Source organism: Bison bison, unplaced genomic scaffold, assembly GCF_000754665.1.
Source record: "Bison bison bison isolate TAMUID 2011002044 unplaced genomic scaffold, Bison_UMD1.0 scf7180017864259, whole genome shotgun sequence".
In the NCBI taxonomy this organism is placed as follows: domain Eukaryota; kingdom Metazoa; phylum Chordata; class Mammalia; order Artiodactyla; family Bovidae; genus Bison; species Bison bison.
In genome coordinates, this window is record NW_011494831.1 from 1,280,151 (window position 1) to 1,288,047 (window position 7,897).

The window sequence follows — 7,897 nt, forward strand, 5'->3', positions numbered from 1 at the left end:
GCTATTTCAAATCCTGAAAGATGATGCTGTGAAAGTGCTGCACTCAGTATGCCAGCAAATTTGGAAAACTCAGCAGTGGCCACAGGACTGGAAAAGGTCAGTTTTCATTCCAATCCCAAAGAAAGGCAATGCCAAAGAATGCTCAAACTACCGCACAATTGCACTCATTTTATACGCTAGTAAAGTAATGCTCAAAATTCTCCAAGCCAGGCTTCAGCAATACGTGAACTGTGAACTTCCAGATGTTCAACCTGGATTTAGAAAAGGCAGAGGAACCAGAGATCAAATTGCCAGCACCCGCTGGATCATGGAAAAAGGAAGAGAGTTCCAGGAAAACATCTATTTGTGCTTTATTGACTATGCCAAAGCCTTTGACTGTGTGGATCACAATAAACTGTGGAAAATTCTGAAAGAGATGGGAATACCATCTCTTGAGAAACCTATAGAGAAACCTATATGCAAGTCAGGAAGCAACAGTTAGAACTGAATATGGAACAACAGACTGGTTCCAAATAGGAAAAGGAGTACGTCAAGGCTGTATATTGTCACCCTGATTATTTAACTTATATGCAGAGTACATCATGAGAAACGTTGGACTGGAAGAAACACAAGCTGGAATCAAGATTGCCGGGAGAAATATCAATAACTTCAGATATGCAGATGACACCACCCTTATGGCAGAAAGTGAAGAGGAACTAAAAGCCTCTTGATGAAAGTGAAAGTGGAGAGTGAAAAAGTTGGCTTAAAGCTCAACATTCAGAAAACGAAGATCATGGCATCTGGTCCCATCACTTCATGGGAAATAGATGGGGAAACAGTGGAAACAGTGTCAGACGTTATTTTTCTGGGCTCCAAAATTACTGCAGATGGTGATTGCAGCCATGAAATTAAAAGACGCTTACTCCTTGGAAGGAAAATTACGACCAACCTAGATAGCATATTCAAAAGCAGAGACATTACTTTGCCAACAAAGGTTTGTCTAGTCAAGGCTATGGTTTTTCCTGTGGTCATGTATGGATGTGAGAGTTGGACTGTGAAGAAGGCTGAGTGCTGAAGAATTGATGCTTTTGAACTGGTGTTGGAGAAGACTCTTGAGAGTCCCTTGGACTGCAAGGAGATCCAACCAGTCCATTCTGAAGGAGATCAGCCCTGGGATTTCTTTGGAAGGAATGATGCTAAAGCTGAAACTCCAGTACTTTGGCCACCTCATGCGAATAGTTGAGTCATTAGTAAAGACTCTGATGCTGGGAGGGATTGGGGGCAGGAGGAGAAGAGGACGACAGAGGATGAGATGGCTGGATGGCATCACTGACTTGATGGACGTGAGTCTGGGTGAACTCCGGGAGTTGGTGATGGACAGGGAGGCCTGGTGTGCTGCGATTCATGGCGTCGCAAAGAGTCGGACATGACTGAGCGACTGGACTGAATTTAGTATTGTATATCATTTCAATATAATCACTGTTATATATTTCTTATATTTATTTTAAAAAATCTTTTAAATATTTTCCCCCTTTATTTTAAAAGCTATTTTCATGTACGGTACAGGAAACAAAACAGAAAAATGAAAAACAGAAAAGTGTAAAGAAGAAAATGATGTCATGTATGCTTATACCATACAGAGATAATTGATACTGAGGCATTTTCATTCTTGGTTTCCTACATGTTAATCTATATGTACATACAATACAAACATGGATGCATAGTGTTTACATTTACTATGTTATTGGGGTTTCCCTCATAGCTCAGTTGGTAAAGAATCTGCCTGTAATTCAGGAGACCCCAGTTCAATTCTTGGGTTGGGAAGATCCCCTGGAGAAGGGAAAGGCTACCCACTCCAGTATTCTGGCCTGGAGAATTCCATGAACTCTATAGTCTATGGGGTTGCAAAGAGTTGGACATGACTGAGTGACTTTCATGTTATTAGCAAGAAATTATAAACATTTTTAATGTTACTAAATAATTCTGTGCGACCCCATAGACAGCAGCCCACCAGGCTCCCCGGTCCCTGGAATTCTCCAGGCAAGAACACTGGAGTAGGTTGCCATTTCCTTCTCCAATGCATAAAAGTGAAAAGTGAAAGTGAAATCGCTCAGTCGTGTCCAACTCTTTGCGACCCCAGGGACTGCAGCCTACCAGGCTCCTCCATCCATGGGATTTTCCAGGCAAGAGTACTGGAGTGGGGTGCCATCACCTTCCCCAAAATAATTCTTGTCTGGTGCATGGCTTTCAATCAGGTAGATAAATCACAATTAATATCTATCTAAAGTTGTGCTTTTATTACCATTGTTTTGCTATCAAAACAATATAGATGTTCCTTAAGAAATTAAAAATAGAGTTACCATATGATACATATATTAAGAAAAAAACCAAAACTTAGAAAAGATACATGCACAAGTATGTACATAACAGCACTATTTGTAATAGCCAAGGCATGGAAACACCAAAACATGTCCATCAACAGATGAATGGTAAAGAAGATGTAATATATATACAGTGTACTATTACTCAGCCATAAGAAATGAAATAATGCCATTCACAGCATCACAGATGCAACTAGAGATTATCATACTAAGTGAAGTAAGTCAGAAAGACCAATACCATATAATAACTCTTATTTATAGAATATAAAATATAACACAAAGGAACTTATCTATGAAACAGAAATAGAATCAAGGACATAGGGAACAGACTGGTGGTTGCCAGTGGCGAGGGTGTTGGGGAGGGATGGAGTAGGAAGCTGGGACTAGCATTTGTAACTTTTTGTGTATAGAATGGATATACAACAAGGTCCCACTGTATAGCACAGAGAATTATATTCAATATCCTATGATAAATCATAATGGAAAATAATATTTTAAAAAGAACGTATATATAATTGAACCAGTTTGCTATACAACAGTAATTAACAGAACATTATAAACCAACTATAATTCAATAAAAACATTTTATAGTTTGTGCTAAGATTTTTATCCATTTCATCAAAGTTGTCAAATGTATTGGCATAAACTACTGCATAATAGTCTATTATCCTTTCAATATCTTTAAAATCCATGGTGACTCCTCTTATTTTAATACCTGATGCTAGTAATCTAGGTCTTCTATCATTTTTTTTCTTAATCAATTGGACTAGAGCATTTATCAAGTTCGTTTGTCTTTTCAACCAACTCATTCCACAAATGCACTATGCTCAAATATTATTTGACTATTAATTAAAACAACTTTGAAGGACAGGAAAAGAACACATTTTAAATGAGGCTTGGTAACAAAACAACACTAAAATAAAAGTGTCATTTGCAGAAGAAATATGGAAAATCCACACATATATTTTTGTATAAAAATAAATTACAATGAGAAATTGCATGTCCTCCTCATATTAAATCAAAGAGAGTATAAATGAAATTGTCACCTCTATCGTTTTCTATATTTTACCAAAGACACTGTTATCCTTGATCTGGGGTAATGAAGTAATTCAATATCACAACATTAAATCCAATTCTATTTTATATTTTAGGCTCTGCCTCTTAACTAATTTCACACATTTATAAATTTAATTTTTTCATCTAGAAGTAAAATTGGAACAAATATGAATTATGCCAATTACAGTCATACTGGTTAAATAATATGGAATATAATATTATACCTATAGGATTAGCAAAGATAAAAGTGTTATAATTCTCAATTTTTGTAAGGATAAGGTAAAACTTGCATTCTTGTATATAATCAAGAAGAACATAAATTGCTATAATCTCTTTGCATGGAATTTTAAAATAGGTATTGAGAGCTTCCATGGTTTTCATACTTTCTGAATCAATTATTTTCTTAGAAATTATCCTGAGGAAAACATTAAACATATGAATAAGTATGATATAAACATGTTCAAAATAGTCATAGGTCAATTATTTAACATTTTAAAAGCTAGACATGATGTCCAATGATTGGGAAACAAATTTTACTAGGTTGAACCATGTAAAACTACCATTTTTGTAGGTTTAAAAGATTAAAGGCCATCAATTTCATTCAGCTCAATCTAGTAGGAGAAATATACAATGGAATTTTATGGGGATACTAAATAGCACTCATAGAGACTGTTTTGAATGATGTGTGCAATGATCATATATTGGCACAATATGTGGATTCAAAAGTTATATTTTTAAGACTTCCCTGGTGTGCCAGTAGTTTAAGAGTCTGCCTGCCAATACAGTGGGCACAGGTTTGATCCTTGGTCTGGGAAGATTCCACATGCTGCAGGGCAAGCAACTAAGCCCATGTCCACAACCACTAAGCCTGTGCTCTACAGCCTGAGAGCCACACTGCTGAGGCCGAGTGCCACAACTACAGAAGCCTGTGTGCTCTAGAGCCTGTGCTATGCGACAAGAGAAGCCCCAGCAATGAGAAGTCCGCACACTGCAACTAGAGAGAAGCCCTGGCTCATCACAGCTAGAGAGACTGAAAGCATCAATGGAGACTCAGCACAGCCAAAAATAAAAACAAATAAATAAAATTTGAAAAATCATTTTCAGGATGTCTTTGAATACATATGTACATGCATGTATGTGCATGCACATACACACACACACACACACACACACACAGTCCTGATGACATGTAGTCATTTGGGGTGGTGAGAGGTTTCTTCCTTTTTTAATGTACAAATACAAGATGTAACTTTTACTGTCAGGAATGGGGTATACCAAACAAAAACATAGAAACTACCCTTTTCTCAAATAAAGCAGAAGTACCTGTCCCTTGGACTGCGAGAAGATCTAACTAGTCCATCCTAAAGGATCCTGATCAGTCCTGGGTGTTCATTGGAAGGACTGATGCTGAAGCTGAAACTCCAATACTTTGGCCACCTGATGCGAAGAGTTGACTCATTGGATAAGACCCTGGTGCTGGGAGGGATTGGGGGCAGAAGGAGAAGGGGACAATAGAGGATGAGATGGCTGGATGGCATCACTGACTCGATGGACGTGAGTCTGAGTGAACTCCAGGAGTTGGTGATGGACAGGGAGGCCTGGCGTGCTGCGATTCATGGGGTCACAAAGAGTCAGACATGACTGAACAACTGAACTGAACTGAACCTGTCTCATAATCTCCACTCTCAAAGAACTTTCAAAGTTAACAAATTCCTGACTTTCTAAAGTCACCTGGAAGGAAAAAGAACTGGAACGATTAGGATATATGGAGAAATTTAGTAGTATGTCTGGAAAAGAGGAAATTCATAGATTTCCGATGATTTGAGGTGACAAAACTCCCTAAGGAAACATTTTGACCTCTGTCTCCCAAGGTGTTAACAGACAGCGAGATGGAGAACACCATGATGAATGCCCCAGATAGTCCTAAGCATGCAAGCTGGACAGGTTTGTGTTAGGGAATAATCTTCCTATAGTACTTTTTAAAGAAATGTTTATGAAATCTATAAGATACAGCTGGAGAGGTGGCTAGCTAAGGTTACTTCCCTCACATGATAGTCAAAGTAATTACAACAGAAAGCTAGTTGTTGCTGATATTGTTTAGTTGCTCAGTTGTGTCCATCTCTTTGGCAGCCCCATGGATGGCAGCCCACCAGGCTCTTCTGTTCATGGGATTCTCCAGGCAAGAATACTGGAGTGGGTTGCATTTCCTTCTCCAGGGAATCTTCTAGTATCCAACTTTAAGTGCTAAGAAAAAATGATAATAAGGAAGAAAGCCTCACTAAATAAAAAGAGAGAAAGAATATCTCTTCCATGGAAAGTATTCCATTGCCAGCCTACTTTTGGTTTGTCCATTCTCTTCTCCCAAATACTTCAAAAAGAATAAAGAACTACATCAACTCTGGGTCTTATGTCCTTTCATTCAGATATTTTCTTCCTCTACATTTTCTGAGCTCACTCAGGAAAACCAGAGACAGCTGCACATGGTGTTTTGATACTTATGTGTTTCTGGACCTAATGGCCATAGTCATCATTTCAGTCATTTTAAAATGCCTTTTAGGCCTTGAGATATATTTCTAGGGAAACACCATAAATGATTGAATTATCAAATTAAGATTTCTAAAACTTTTATTTAGACAAACAAAGCTGTCAAAAAGATTTACAAAACCAAATCTATTTTTGAGCAGGAAACATATCTTTGAACCCTAGAATGCTGGAAGTTTAAAATAAACCTAAATAATGCTGCGCTTACAATATGAGACAAGGCATCCACTTATTTCTTTTAGAGGAGGTATAAAGTAGGGGCAATCATTGCTGACTTTTTGGCACATTAAGAACTAATAACAAAGTTTGTTCCTTGAAAGGAGATTTTTCACACTGGTGAGTCTTAGAGAAAAATAATATTTATTTTCAATTTATTTGGCTTAAGGTTTCCTTCCTTTATTTTAAACACAGCACAACAATCATCACCTCCGGCAATGGGGGCTGGAGTACATAAGGACAAGGTGTTTGTACTGGACTCAGAGCCTTCTAGCTTAGCAGCTTAGAAAGTTGTGCAGATGAGTTCAAAGTCATGTTCAGTTCCTACATGGAGCTTCACTCTCTCCATTACTTGTCTTTGAAGAAGACCACAAAAGAAATGAAAACTAAATAAGTACAATTTGATGGGAGAAGCCTTAGAAGTCAAAATCGAAACCTTGAGTGTAACCTGGTGGTAGCAAAACCTGTGTGCAGGAAGGACAACATAAAGACGCCTTTTGAAGAAGGTGCTGGAAGATGAGCGATGAACCATGGAGGCACCAGGCAAGGGCATGCTGATAGCATGATTTTTGCTTAGGGTGTTTGCTATGGCTGGATCAGAGCAGACTCATTCTAGTTGCTAAGTAAATAGCTCAGAGGGTGGCAGGTTAAGAGTATCAGCTTGGGATTCAGTAGTGATCTGTTATACAGCAAGACTGTTGGGTGGGAAGACCAAAATTCAAATTCTTATAGGAGGACCCAAGTTACTACTATACCGTCAAAAAAATAAACTGTGGAATCAACCTCTGGGGCTATAATCACTGTATCACAGTGTCACTCATTTGGCTCTGGGTGTACAATACGAAGCACCTGCAGCTTAATATGCATTCACTTAGGCCAGAGTTACTCCATGACCCTTTTACCATGCTCAGTCCGTCAGGACAGATCATGCATGCTTTAAATCTTGTTCAAGAGAGCACATTGTTAGCAACATTTAATAAAATTAAAAACCAAAGGAAACATCCTCTCATTGTAATTTCACAATCCTTGTTCAAGCATCTTAGCAACTTTCATCTCACGAATGTGGGAATGGAAATTATCAAGACAGTGAAAAAGAAGTATCATTCTTTGGGAAATTTGCACCCTTCTCTGCTACCAGATTCCATCTTCTTGGCTATGTACCTGGATCCTGCTGGGTTCCCTAACTCCTGAATCATTTCCTAATCTTCAAGCATGAATTTCTGGCACAACAATGCTCTGTCCCCAAGCCTAATATTGACTCCTAGGATGTGGCACTCTCATTTGAACCCAGCCTGATCCAGTACTTCACTGAGTGGGTCAACTGGACACTAAGGTTGCTTCTAAAACATCACCAAGCTTTCTATTAGATAGGATAGATAGGAATGATTTGAGTCACCATGGCTCATTGACTATTCACAGGGCTGTGCCAGAAACACAGAGGTAATAGTGAAGTCATGATGCCTATGAGTCGATATTCATGTCACCAGAAGTTAATGCCTCTTCCCACTGCCATTCACAATTCTCTTCAACCATGTAAACAGTCTACCCATACCTCATGATGAGGTGCAGGAATGAAAGAGAATCATCACGGTGTACCTTTCTGAGGAGTCTTGCCTCCCATTCAGAGATGTTGTCCTTGGCTATCTTTAATATTATTTTGGTCCAGTGGGATTTTGGGATTCTGTGACAAAAAGCACAAATCAGAGGTGTACAGATGTTTCTTT